The sequence below is a fragment of the Buteo buteo genome, chromosome 2 (assembly GCF_964188355.1).
Source record: "Buteo buteo chromosome 2, bButBut1.hap1.1, whole genome shotgun sequence".
In the NCBI taxonomy this organism is placed as follows: Eukaryota; Metazoa; Chordata; class Aves; order Accipitriformes; family Accipitridae; genus Buteo; species Buteo buteo.
The window spans coordinates 24,279,400-24,294,349 of record NC_134172.1 but is presented as its reverse complement, the minus strand read 5'-3'; the positions used below and the strand labels follow the sequence as shown (position 1 = coordinate 24,294,349).

Below are 14,950 nucleotides of genomic sequence, written 5' to 3'. Positions count from 1 at the left end.
TATTCTATTAAAGTTTTACCTTTAACTGCATAGGCTTAAATTTTACTGGTAAACAACACAAGAATAATCACACAGTTTTCCATTTTTGGGAAAGTTTTTGATATCCATTATTCTCTTCAGACAATATAGACAAACACAGATATAAAAATATGTCAATATCTATGTCTAAATATGGATAAATCTAGTTATAGATAAGTTGTTAACAGATAAATCCAGTTGAATCCCCCAGGTCAGGGGAAGCCTGTCTGAGAAGCAGAAGGCTTTGCTTATAACTCGATGCTATTATTGTGAATTTCTATTGGAGTTATTGAAAATTTGGCTGCTTCACTCGTTCTTTTGCAAAAAGGTACTGACAGCTGTATCTACCCTTTTGCTAAAAGGCTGATACAAAATACTGGGAGAATTGAAGTCAGAGTAGTTAAAGGACAGCTAAGTTGCATGCTTCTCCGAGTTCTCTGAAAGTAGTGTCACTTTTTACTAGAATGGAGGGCCAAATGGGGTCAGATGTCCTGCATGCTCTCCTCTCTATCCCACTCCCATTTCAAAAAAAGGAACAGATCATGGTGGAACATGATTTAAAGAACTGCATAATATTGTAATGCACTGTTTCCCATGTTATGCAGTAAAAGACACCTAATCCCCACATACTTTATGGGGGCGGACTTACGATGGTATGAGTGAGACTTCCAGGCACCAGAATCTGACCTGTGTGCATGGCAGAAGTGGAAACAATGACTCATCTCAGTTAGGATTAATAAGAGTTTATGAAACTGTTGACTGGCACAGTGCTTCATGTCCTTTAAAATAATTTGTGTCAAGAACAGCCATATTTGATCTGGCACTGAACTTTTTAGAGCTTAGAGAAGCCCTATTGCAAAACAGTGGAGAGTTTGACATTTTACCTACATCTTTAAAACATGCTGGATGGGCTTAGTTTTAACTGGACAACACAGGCTATTTGGAGGGAAAACTCAGTTTATTCAGATAACAACCTTCTCATGTCTCCTCTTTGATGTTGTATAGGTCAAGAACACTTATTAATGCTCTTCTTTCTCCTTTTTCATGCTAAAAAGGAGATTTTTAATTCTGATTTAGACAAAAAGTCTTAAAACTTTAACAAATTGTCCTGAATTTGTCCATGGAGGTAAGTTATCATTTTAGTGTTCATCAGCTTGCAGTCTCTGACATGTCAGAATAAAGCCTACTGCTATCTCTGCTAGTTTCAGCATACCAAAAAGCTGTGAAAATGTCAGGTAAAAATAAAATATCTCACGTTTTCACTTTGAATTTATTAAAAAAAACCCACCCACAACCAAAACCCCTATTTCCCTCTGCAAATGAGGTAGACTTTAACAATATTCTCAGATCTTGGCATATTTTGGAAGAAGGCAAATCAATACAAAATTGTATAGTGTTTTAGAGTATCCAGTGAAAGTCTGATGCACTACTGATTGACCAAGATGCCTATATTTATTGAAGATAAATTGAATTGAATGGGCAGCCCATTTATAGTGGTAAGTTTTATGGTATTTGCATGCTTAGCAATCCCAATCTACCATGTTGTTTAAAATTTATTATTTTAATGTATGTATGTCTACTCATGTTGCAGAGCTATACTAGAGACACTTTGCTGTTTACAGTTGTCATGGTTTAACCCCAGCCAGCAACTAAGCACCATGCAGCTGCTCACTCACTTCCCCCCCACCCAGTGGGATGGGGGAGAGAATTGGGGGAAGGGAAAGGAAAAAAAAAAAGAGGGAAAAAAAAGGTAAAACTCATGGGTTAAGAACAGTTTAATAGAACAGAAAGAAAGAAAATTATAATGATAATAACAAAAACAATAATAAAATGACAATAATAATAATAAAAGGATTGGAATATACAAAACAAGTGATGCACAGTGCAATTGCTCACCACTTGCCAACCCATGCCCAGTTAGTCCCTGAACAGTGATCCACCCCTCCCGGCCAAGTCCCCCCCAGTTTATATGCTGGGCATGACATCCCATGGTATGGAATACCCTGTTGGCCAGTTTGGGTCAGCTGCCCTGGCTGTGTCCCCTCCCAACTTCTTGTGCCCCTCCAGCCTTCTGAAAAATCCTTGACTTAGTCTAGACACTACTTAGCAACAACTGAAAACATCAGTGTTATCAACATTCTTCTCATACTAAATCAAAAACATAACCCCATACCAGCTACTAGAAAGAAAACTAACTCTATTCCAGCTGAAACAAGGACAACAGTGTAGAGTAGTCAGAAATCTGCAGTAGGAAGTGAAAATGGAGGAGAAAGGGAAGAAAAGGCAGACACAGGAGGTGGAGCAAACTAGCTTAAACCCTGTCAATGCTGGAGATTTTTTACTGTCACAGCTACATTCATCAGATGTTGACATAGGTCTGTTAATAGATGGGTGGGGAGGGGGGTGTAACATGGGCCTGAAATGTGTTTGGAGACACAGAAAGAAAAGGAAAATCCCCAGCATAAGGGTAGCAAATGCCAGAAAACTTGTCTCCCACACTAGCTGTACTTCATAAGCACCTGGCATAGCTGCCTAATGGAAGACTTTTCAGAAGACATTGTCAGAAACAAGGAAATCTTAACTTCTATTTTCAAGTTATTCTTTTGCAATTGATTCTAACTTATCAGTACTATACTAATTACCAACTAGTCTCTTCTCAGCCACTCTCCTATCCAAATCCATATCCAGAAAACAACAGGAGAGAGTCACAGCAGATTTTACAATACAATTGCATTAATTTTTAAACAGCTGATTTGGAAGCACACGGTTTTAATTTTCTTCTTTTATATGCAGGCTACAATATTTTTGCGTTTTACATAGTTAGAGCAATCACAGATAAAGGGGACCTCAGGAGATCATCTGGCTCAATGGCCTTCTCAAAGTCAGGTGAAGCAACGAAGTTAAAGCAGGTTGCTCAGAGCCTTGTCCAGGCAAGTTTGGAAAATCCCCAGCAGCTGCAGTTCCACAGCCTCCCTAGGCACCTGTTCCAGGGCTTGACCACCACCATCGGAAGAAGTTTTCATAACATACCATAAGAATTTCTCTTATTACATCTTTAGTTACCTGCCCTCTCAAGGGCTTCAAATGAAACTGCACGTGAGCTATTTGAACAAGCTTAGAAAGGAAATGATAGGACAACTTCTGTACTATTTCAGTCTCATTGATAACTGTATTAAGATTTAACAGAGTAATTCAGTTTCATGCTTAACTAGTAGCAGACTTAAGATTTATTCAGATTTGACTCAGGTTTGCATCTAAGGGAACCTGAGGCAGCTTTAGGAAAAAAGTTTTTCTTTTGTAGGTGAAAAGCTTTCCCAGCTCTCCCAAATACATATGGAAAACTCATGCCTCTTTACCTCCTGAAGGGTAATTCCAGCATTTGAAACAAAACTTTTTCCTGCAGAAGCAGCAAGAGAAAAACACTACTGTGCAGAGCGATGACAGCTAGCATCACACTCTCTAGATTCCCAGCACTAGCACTGCATTCAGCAGAACTCCCATCTTTCTCCCCATTTCTGAAAACCTAGGAGAAACTAACAGTAAAAATTCACACAGAGGAGAAAAGAAAAACACACATTGGTAAATCCTCCTTCCACACAGAGAGGACAAGAAACAGTAAACTGCTCTGACTCACTTGAAAGACCAGGTCAACTCCATTCAAGTAACAGCCACAGCTAAACCTGTTTCCTTCAAAGATGACCCAGCTAAAGGTGCATCCCATGGACCCCACCTACATGCCAGAGAGCACAGCTTCCTTCATTTAAGGGATTATTTCATAGCCACACCTTTCAGACCATCACTACAGGCTCAGAGAGGAAAATCCATTGATCTTCTCTTCTTGGTTTTGTTGCTTCTGGAAATCACATCCCCAGACTGGTCTGAGCACTCTTGCCTATTTTCTGGCAGCGAGGTCAGACATGTATGTCATGCACAAACCGGCGTCTCCCAGGAGTACCCGGGGCTGGCACACTGACACGGGTGCCTCCTAAGAGCCATGGGATGCTGAACACATCCACTCTGTTACTAATCCACAGATATATTTTTACTCAAGGACTCATGCTCATTATTATGCAATAAGAAAGACATTTTTACTCCTTTTTCTTTTTCTCTTCTTGCTCATTTGGAGTATGGGGACAGGAACAACCTGCTCTGACCTAACCATTCCTAGGCACTGCCCTTCCAGGGCGTGAGAGGTGATTTACCATCTACCCTACAAGGAGAATAAGGTATCTAACAATTACCTGAGAGCCTGTTTAGAGGTCCCTGTGGTGACATGATATCCCATGGCTCCTGCCTCCATGCAGATCCAGTAACTGGACTTAAGATTTTTTTTTGGCATCAGCAGCAAGCTGACTAAAACCCAGAGTTATTATTTTCCATTTTGTTTGGGGTTTGTGTGGTGGGGTTTTGGTAGCAGGGGAGGGGCTACAGGGGTGGTTCCTGTGAGAAGCTGCTGGAAGCTTCCCTGGCTCCAAGTTGGAGCCACCTCTGGCCCAGGCCAAGCCCATCAGTGATGGTGGTAGTACCTCTGGGAGAATGTATTTAAGAAGGTAAAAAAACCCCCAACCCCACCTGCTGGAAAATCTGCAGCTGAGAGGGGAGTGGAATGTGAGAGAAACACCTATACAGACAGAGAGGTCAGTGAAAAGGAGGGGGAGGAGGTGATGCCCCTGCAGCCCATGGAGGTGAATGGTGGAGCAGATGCCCACCTGCAGCCCATGGAGGACCCCACGCTGGAGCAGGGGGATGCCCTCCAAGATGGCCATGACTGCATGGGAAAGCCCACACTGGAACAGTCTGTTCCTGAAGGACTGCAGCCCGTGGAAAGGACCCACGCTGGAGCAGTTTGTGAAGAACTGCAGCCTGTGGGAAGGACTCACACTGGGGAAGTCCATGGAGGACTGTCTCCTGTGGGAGGGACCCCATGCTGGAGCAGGGGAAGAGTGAGGAGTCTTCCCCCTGAGGAGGAAGGAGCGGCAGAGACCGTGTGTGATGAACCAATCGTAACCCCCATTCCCTGTCCCCCTGTGCCGCTGGGGGCGTTGGGTAGAGAATTCGGGAGTGAAGCTATACCCGGGAAGAAGGGAGAGGTGGGGGGAAGGTGTTTTAAGATTTGGTTTTACTTCCCATTATCCTTGTTTTGATTTGATTGGTAGTAAATTAAATTGGTTTTGTTTTTTCTCCCAGTTGAGTCTGGTTTTTGCCTGTGACCGTAATTGGTGAGTGATCCCTCCCTGTCCTTGTCTTGACCCGTGAGCTTTTCTTTATGTTTTCTCATCATCATCCTACCGGTGGGGACGAGTGAGCAAGTGGCCTCATGGTGCTTTGTTCCCAGCTGGGCTGAAACCATGACACGCCTGTATACTTCTGTACAATAAAATGCATGATGAAACTCTTACTCTCCTTAGTACACAGTCTGTGAAAGACTGAAAGAGTTAATGTCTCAAACATTGTGGTGGGGCAAGTTCTGCTTAAAGACAAACCCTGCACAGCAAGGAGCCAAGGTGAAAAGCCCATCAGCTCAGACATCAGCAACAGGAGGGGGAGGGTGTGCTGGAGGGTGCACAGCTCCCTCTTCTGATAAGCTGTTCTGATACAAAGATCAAACAGTGGCCACGTCTGCAGGGAAGGAGAGGTTACTCCCCAAACCACCCGCAAGCCCAAGGGCTCACAAACTGCTCATTAACATGACTTCGGGTGCCCGCCTGAAGGAGGGGCAAGGATGATAAAAGGACACAAACTGAAGCCCCAGTTGCGCAAGCCCACTGGAACTGGACCGTCGGCTGACTGGACCAACGCTGGACCGGTGAAATCTTTCTCTCTTCCTTTTTCTCTCTCTGTCTTCTTCTCTCTTTCCTTTTTCTTTTCCATAATCCTTACACCTCATCCCTTTAAGACATAAAACAATTGACCAAGTCTGAGACTAAGAGTAGATCCAGCCACCCCTAGACCCTTCTGTGAGGAGGAGTCTGGAAAGCAAGGGGGTCTGCTCCGAACCTCGTGACTCAACGGGAGGGATCTCCTTATTCCCTGAATCCATGTATATGGTTACACAGTTTACAGAAGTAGTCTTATGCCAATTCCTGTTGTGAGAAACCCTGCCACCTACTACCACACCTCCCCAGTTCAGTTTGCTTCTGTCATGAATAAAATCTTTAACTGATCGTTTGGTGTCGTTTCACCTTAATGTAGCCCAAGGGAATTTCAAATTAAACATGACTCCCTGGTCTGTCCAGTCTGGGTCATGACACAGTCATATTTAGGTTTTTTATGACCATTGCTTCATGGGAAGTATTAGTAATGTTACAACAGAAACAGGAGACATCACTTTTATACAGCTTTAAATATATTGGACTTGAAACTGCTTACAGTAGTAAAGACCCACCAGCCCAAAATGTAGACCTAAGATACTATAAAAGTAAAGAAATTATTACAGATATATTATTAGATTTTATTTTTTTAATTTCAGTTATAGTCATCAATTCAAATTCCAATTGGACATAGTTAAATTGAATGCAAAATTTGTTTAAACATAAGTTTTTAATATTTTATTATTATTCATATTTTATGAAATCCATTATTTTATTCTTAAAACGATTATTAAGAAGTTGCATTTATGTTACAATTTTACCTTTTTATGTATTAAAATTTTCTTATTTTACTTTTTACTGCCTCCTGCACTGTTAACACTGAGTTGTCACTCAAATGCATTTGCTGCAATTAGGGAAGTTTTCAGCACAGTTCTGTTTCTGCTTTTAGTTTTGATACTCCAGCTGGCAGGATAAACTCCTCATGGTGCTAGGCACTACCATGGCAATACTCCATGGAGCAGGTGTCTCCCTTATGATGATCATCTTTGGTGACATGACAGATAGCTTATATACTTGAGAAAACATTACTTATCCAGGTAGGAACTGTTGTAATTTCTAGTTGGTGTCATTGAAATATGGCTTTTACGCAAAAAAAAGGAGTTGTAGTTAGACAAAATAAAGGGTAGTATAGCAGTGCACGTCAAGCTATTGATTCCCAGTTTGCTCCCATGCTGTGGGCCAGATGTGTCACTGGCCCAGTCACTACTGTGAGAAATGACAGGGCTTTAATTTTTATTAGTTCTGTATTTCTTCCAACTAGTCTACTGTGCTGTTACAAACAGTTCACTTATTAACTGCTATGTCAGGTTTAAAGGAAACACTTTAAAATATTACAGTTTGGGTTAAGGAACTCAATAAATGGATTAATGGGAAATGGTAAAAGAAACTGAGAAAGAAAATCTGTTGTGCTATGCATTGAAATCAGAAGCAGTTCTTATGCAAAACTAAATATTTAAACCAAAATATGTAATAAAGCCCCACTTATCAAAAAAAAGTGGGTGTAATAAATACATAACCCAGCACAAATGTTATTAGATATTTCAATATTTACTAACTGCTGTGTATTTTTGGTCTATGCTGACTCTTATGCAACCTTTAAGGGAGCTACAGAGTGGATATGTCAGTGGGAATCTAGTAAGTGGGAAGTAGGTCATGCGAAAACATGGAGGACAGAGGATTGGCAAGGTCTCCTGGCAATAGGAGATCCCAACCTTTAAAGGTGGGATGGGTGAAGGGACATGCTTGGGATAGAACCCCAGCTGCGAAATGGAATCAACAGGTGGACCACCTGGCCCAAATAAGGATGGTCACTTGTGAGAAGGAAGACTGAGATAGACTAGCAGAATGGTTGCATATCAAGCAAGGCCACTCAGGGAAAGCAGATCTCTATTATGAAGGCCGATCTTGGGGTTGGCCAGTGTCTATGAAAATCTGTGAAGCAATTCTTAGAGCTTGCCTGCAATGCCAAATAAGGCTTAAGGTTAATTACCCAAATCAAGCTCCAGCCCAGCATATCAGACAAGGCAAGGCTCTTTGGAGCATGTGGCAGGTTGATTACATTGGTCCTCTGCGACCATCCCATGGAAGGAAATATATTTTGGTGGGAGTGGAGGTAGTATCAAGATTGTCTATGGCAACAGATCTTGGCACAGCTACTGGAGACCAGACAGTCCAGGTTTTGCGAGAATGGTTTGGTATTCTACCTATTCCTGAATGTATTCTAAGTGATAATGGGTCGTATTTCACAGCCACAGTGGTACAAGACTGGGCATGAGGGGAAGGCATCAAATGGGTCTTTCACACCCCATATTACCCCCAAGCTAATGGTATAGTTGGGCGAACCAATGGCTTGATCAAAAAACATGCTGTTGTCTCATGCCATAACTGGGACACACCTTTACCACAGGCAGTTTTTACTGTTAATAACTGATGGGGAAATTATGGAAGTCCAAAAATTCAAGCATTTTGTCCTATGGGACCATTAAGGGGCAATGACTCTATACCAGATGATCAGAGACGCCACTTCCCACTGGAGACATATGTGGGCCAACCTGCCATGGTGAAACTGCCCTCCACTGGTATTGTTCCTATGACCTTAGCAAAACTCAAAGGCTTGTATGCCTGGGAAGCCTTAGAAGGGAACGAAAAGACTCACCACATCAGTGCCCAGTGGATAATCCTGGACTTCTAATGCTGTGACCTGGTTTAAGACCAAGGCCTAGTTTGTGTTTTCTTACAGGACAATGAAGAAACAAGCCCTTCCAGTGCTTCTACTGGCAGTGATGATGGTGTCAGGCATGGATGGTGAAGATCTGGATGATAATGTCGTGGTGAAAATGATGGACATCAATATATCACGAGCCCTTGAGCTCACATGGGAGCAATGTAACAGTTATAGTTGGAGGTTCAGATTGGATGGGGGGAGGAGGTTATGCTCATGTTGTTTATAGTTGGTCATCAGGTGCAGTAAATGCTAGTTCAGTATGAGACACCAAATGGCACTATATCCTCCAACTAACCCATGGGATCACAGGGTGGAGTTGGAATGGTACTACACTATGCCCTGAAATTCCGTGGGGGGGACTGTGTACGGTACCCAAGGGAACACCAACAGAGCATTCTAGAACTGAGTTTACAACTATCAACCTCAGCCAACACTACACGTGACAGTTTGGGGACTCTTGAACAAACAGTTATAACATACTGGTAAAATGACCATCCAAAATTGAGCTGTATTGGATTCAATGTTACTGAAAGAGAAGAGTGTATGTGAAGTTTTTGAACCTGTTGATGGACAACTGCTATGTTCACTCAAAATGTGTCAATGTAGCTTCAAGACCAAATCAACAAAAGAAAGTGGCAAGAGACTCAGAGGCAATTGCTTCTGCACCAGGGACTAAGTGACTGGGAAAGGTTTTGATATATTCCAATTTTCTTTGACAGGGTGGATGACCAGCCTTCTCTAATCTTTAATAATGCTTGTAGTTATGATTGCTGTAATCTGTATTGCAATAAGTTCTATCAAACGCTTGGTAGTGAAGTCTGTATTAACGGTTAAGTATATGCCTTTAAAATCTGTTCGTGCGCTGGATATTTCTGTGTCAGATATTCCACTTTAATTCTAGACCAGAATGGAATGATGACCCACAATGAGCATCAAATTCAACAGACTGCACTCCCTTTTAACTTTGGAGGCAAGAGGTGACTGTACCACCACTCCAAGGAAACCAGTTGAATCGTGACTGTGGTCATGGGGTGGATTGTGTGGCAGTACACTCCCCCCAGCAGGAAACAAAACTTCTCCAGGCAGGGAGAAGAGAAAAAACCCCAAACCCTATAGGCTGCAGGTTGAAATTTGATCTGACCAATGGAAATGTGCCAGATACACTGAGGTGACCCTCTTGGCCAATATGGATTAAATGACCACAGATCAGATTCGACAAGGGTATAAACGGGTTCCCGCCGGAGGACACGTGGGAATCAGTCCTCCTGGGAGCAGCGGGTCTGCAGCAGGGGACTCCCCCTTGGGTCGGGGCACCGCCTGAGGTAAATCCTGAAAGGAGAGACCCCTCAGCTTTTAGGTGAGTGATATGCGCATTTTGGAGCCATCATTTTAAATCTTAAGAATTTTTAAGTCAGCTGTATAGTATTAATTCTCTTTACATCATTGAGCCTGTGGTTTACAAAATGTTACCAGCGTTCTAACTTTTTACTGAAGAGTAAATCTGAGCTTTAACACCTGTTGGATTTGATTGTGCGTGCCTCTGTAACAATTTTAGAAGGATATTAAAAGTGTCCCAAAGACTATAATTATAGGTCCGCTTATTTGAACAACAACAAAAAAAGACTTTCAGACTGATATAAGGATGAGATTATCAGAAAAAGCTGCTTTTCTGCTGCTAAGTTTGAGCATATAAGAGATGTACCTGAGAGTCCCTTTTGTCCAAACATCATCAACTTTGTCCTTTTCTTCTAAATCAGTGGTAGCCTTGCTCATGTTACGTGAATTGGAATTTCCTAAACTTCTCCAAAGACCTCCATGTTATTTCCCACTTCTCCAACACCACTTTGCTCCTTGACAGAGAAGTAAATAAGGTACAGAGGGAAAAGAGCTGAACACTATATTCATGTAGTTGCATGGTTCAGCCCAATGATCTTCATTAAAGAGCAGTATGCTTATTTAAATCACCTAACTTACCTGTCAAACATTGATTTCAAAAGGAGTTAACCACTCCCTCTGAATATTTGGACAAGAATGACTGTTACTGGTGCACAGAGGTATAATGATATACCTCAAAGCATCCCCAAAAGGGTCAAACTATTAAGTGTTGTCACCTCTGCTTCATCATTTGATTTCTACTGTGCAGTATTTGCACTGGAAAATTAGTCTAGGTTTAAATCAAGTGTAAATATAAAGTGCAGTATCTAAATCTGAAAACTTGTTATGATCACTTCTTACTGCAGAGCCAAACCAGAACAAGGCATATTTATTCTGAAATTAAAGTGCCAAATGCACATTCCAGAATTGCTCATTCCTGATTAGCTTTACATGTAGATGAATCCTTATACAATTTAATTACACCTTTAACCTCTGGCAACAAGAATTCATTAAATAAAAATGTGTCCCCTAGACAATTGGAAGGAAGTGCCTAATACCATATTCATTAATTTTCTGAACTTTACTTATTTATGAACTTACATTTGTAAAGTACTCCAGAGCACTATTAAATAAGGTGGGTTTTATAGCTCCTGTGTATTGTTTTATAAATATTCATAAAACCAGCACACATTCCAGAGAAAATATTGTATTTGAAATGTGGAATTCAGGCTAGTGGTTGTAAAGTACCTGAATTTAACTAGTTTTTTAACTGTTTATTATCTTACAGGTAGAATGTTCACTTCTGGCTTCAGAAAATGCTTTGTAATGTGTTGCTTAGCCCCAGTTCCCTTAAACATGGTCAGGGGCTAGGTAAGGTGCTAGGTAGCTGACTGCTTTCAAGCTCCATTCAGCATTGTTGGGATAGGAGCTTACAGAAGGAAATTATTATCATGTGATTAAATAAAAATAAACTAGCTTTTCTCTAATTTGCTCTCTAGCAAATTTTTCTTTATTGAACCATATGTTAGTGAATTTTTCTATATAGATTTTTTTCTTATGCTCTCATGGGAAAGTTGGAGGAAGAAATTAGGAAAGTTTTCATTCACTTCATGGCTATTCTTTTCTTGTAATAGAGATCTCAAGCAATTGTCTAGTAAATATTATTCTAATATTTAGCTCAAGATTAATCTCATGATAAATATCTCATGGAAAGGAAGGAATTCAGTTTTTGTTATGTCATCATTGTATGAGTCAGGGGCACCTTGCATTTTCTCACTCTAATCCCAGCCTGTGCCAGATGACTCCTGCAAACCTACAACCTTTATGCCAGAAGCTCACTCAGGGGGACAGTTATTCCTCACTTTCTTGTGTGTCAGGATGCCTTGTTGTCCTCCCATGCCAGTTCTCATGCCTTTTCCTCAATGCATGCTCCTACTCTTGCTCTTCCTCCTTGCCTACATCATTCTACTCCTTGTCCTCCCCTTGTATTCTTCTCCAGCTCTCATTTTGCCACCAGCCCTGCCTTCCTGGCAAGCTGGCTTCTCTTCTTCCTGCCACAACTTTCCTGTTCATCTTGTCCTGGTTTCAGCTGGAATAGAGTTAATTTTCTTTCTAATAGCTGGTATAGTGTTATGTTTTGGATTCAGTATGAGAAGAATGTTGATAACACACTGATGTTTTCAGTTGTTGCTAAGTAGTGTTTAGTCTAAGTCAAGGATTTTTCAGCTTCTCATGCCCAGCTGGCAAGAAGGCTGGAGGGGCACAAGAAGTTGGGAGGGGACACAGCCAGGGCAGCTGACCCAAACTGGCCAAAGGGGTATTCCATACCATGGGATGTCATGCCCAGCATATAAACTGGGGGGAATGGGGCTAGGAGGAATCACTGCTTGGGAACTGACAGGGCATCGGTTGGCGAGTGGTGAGCAATTGCACTGTGCATCACTTGTTTTGTATATTCCAATTCTTGTATTATTATTGTCATTTTATTATTGTTGTTATTATTATCATTATTATTTTCTTCCTTTCTGTTCTATTAAACTGTTCTTATCTCAACCCACAAGTTTTCCTTTTTCCTTCTGATTCTCTCCCCCACCCCACTGGGTGGGGGGGAAGTGAGTGGCTGCGTGGTGCTTAGTTGCTGGCTGGGGTTAAACCACGACAATCCTTTTTCCTTTTCCCCTTTGCTTTCCTGCCTCTCTCAGTAGGTAACCACCGCAAGAGAGTAAGGCACAGTCCAATGCACAAATGGCTGCCACCCACCTGGTTCTGAGGGAAGTCCTGGGAGCAGGACCTCTCACGGCTGAAGGAGCTCTGTGCCAGCTCTGCAAGAGCTTCTATGGAGATTCCCCATTTCCTGCTCTTTGGCTTTCTTATTTTCGGCAAAGCCACAAACGTTTTGGCTGATGCCTAACAAATGCCCTAAAATGTTGGAACTGATCACATGCAAAGCCCCAAAATTACTTTGTTTAATCCATAATTAAATGACAACATATCAGTCAGCAAAGTCAACTAATTTCATACATCTCTAAACCACATATTTTCTATTAGTTTATGAACTTTTTAAAGGACAGTACCTAGGAGACCCTAGTAGCTGTATGAAAACTGTAGGTACTGTTTTCACATAACTCCATCAGCTAGTGAAGCTTGGATACAGTTTTATGAAAGTGAAACAAAGCTTCTTGTAACTCAGAGAAACTACTCCCTTTCTTCCTCCTCCATGCATCCCTTCAATGTCAAAAGCTCATGATAACTTCTTAGGCAAGCCATTTATTCTCTCCATGTTCTTACTGCACAGGATCACACATTTAAAATTTGTTGATAATAAGTGAAATTCTGAAAAATGTTCCTTAAAGACAAACACCTTGTACTCTACCAGAAATAAACCAAAATGAGACAGTTATGAAATCATGTATGATGGAGTTTCCATTAAATTTCCAAGTTTTCCATTTTCATTTAGTCTTTCATTTAGCCACTACAAACACAGAGTAATATCCACCTAATGGTCACCCACATAATAATAATGATTGCCATTAGGAAGGTGAATCAAGTACTCTTTGGTACCTTTTTCTTCTAGAAGAACAAAGAACAGACAGTGAAGTCGAGAGACACCAAATTTAAAACTGATAAGAGAAATGCTTTTTATATAATGCCCAACAAATCTGCAGAGCTCATAACAAAAAAATATAAATTAGGCCAAGAACTTACATATTTTTAACATTTCTAATTGGATAAAATTGTAATAGGGACTGACATGCAACAGTTGGTCCGATTAAACTATCTCACTGAGAAGCTATTTTATGTTAGTCTAATAATATTTATTCACAGTCTTCTAAGGTGTTAAGCACCAGTTAGTTTCAGAGACAGGCTGTGAGGACACATCACAGGTGCCACTGTCTGAGCAATTTCCAGGTTTATGGTTGGAGGGGGGGTTGTTCCTTTTTCTCTCTCTGTCTACCTATACCATATCTCTTCTTTTGTCATGCTTTGCCCTTTCCAGGTTTTCCTTCTGATCACACTTCTTTTAAGGCCTAGCTCCTCTTTCTTCATGCCCCCTTTCTGAAATTAAAAGAAAACCCTAGTCTTTTTGTTCAACCTCAGAGAAGGGTATTTGTTTTGTCAGCAAGCCAGGATGGTCTGCTCCTTGAAGGGAGTATGAAATCACAGATGGCAAATTCTACTCTTGTTGTACAAACCCCACTATGTACGATAATAATTAGGAATTATTCATACAAAAATTATCTGGCTCAATTCTGGAACTGGAATCTAAACATAAACATTCAGTTTATTTGTCATGCAAAAAAGCTGGCAAAAGCAGAGCTATGTGTTTCTTAACAAATGTCATTGAACAAATAATTCACAATGTCATATACTTTTATTTTCTAATTAATTGTTACTAATGATATTATAAAATAACCACAATTAATAGGGATTTTGAACCAAAATTAAATCAATTCCATTGTGTTTTGGCATAAACTGAATGTTAGAACAAATGTATAAATTCTGGTTTTTCCCTAGTTTTGCTGCTTTTTGTAGCTTTTTTATTATGCTGGCAATGATTAAGAACAACATTCAGCTGCTCATTTAATTTTAAGTTATTAATGTACCAATATTTTTCAGTTTAAATATGAAATATTTTGTTTAATTGCAATAATGAATAAAACATCTTTGGCATTCATTTGTAACAAAAGTACTTAGAATAGCTTTCGTTATTGCTTTTTTTTTTTTTGAATGTGTGGAGCCTTATTTTGTCGTAATTGCATGAACAGTACCTAGACACTAATTTATTTCTTTTTCCTTAGGAATGTACATATTTTTTAAAAAACTAACATTTCTCAAAGATGACTAAACAAAACAGTTAAATTATGATACCATACAAACAATTAAAATTCAATATCTATATCTTTACTTTGTTAAATGAAAGTGGATATCTTGAAGCTTAACTTACTTTTGCTTTTATATCACT

The 14,950-nt window shown here is 40.5% G+C and overlaps 1 pseudogene; it reads left to right on the top strand.

The window, feature by feature from the left end:
* Window positions 1-7,929: 7,929 nt before the first annotated feature.
* LOC142037455 (ATP-dependent translocase ABCB1-like) overlaps window positions 7,930-14,950 on the top strand; it is a 46,318-nt pseudogene continuing 39,297 nt past the window's right edge.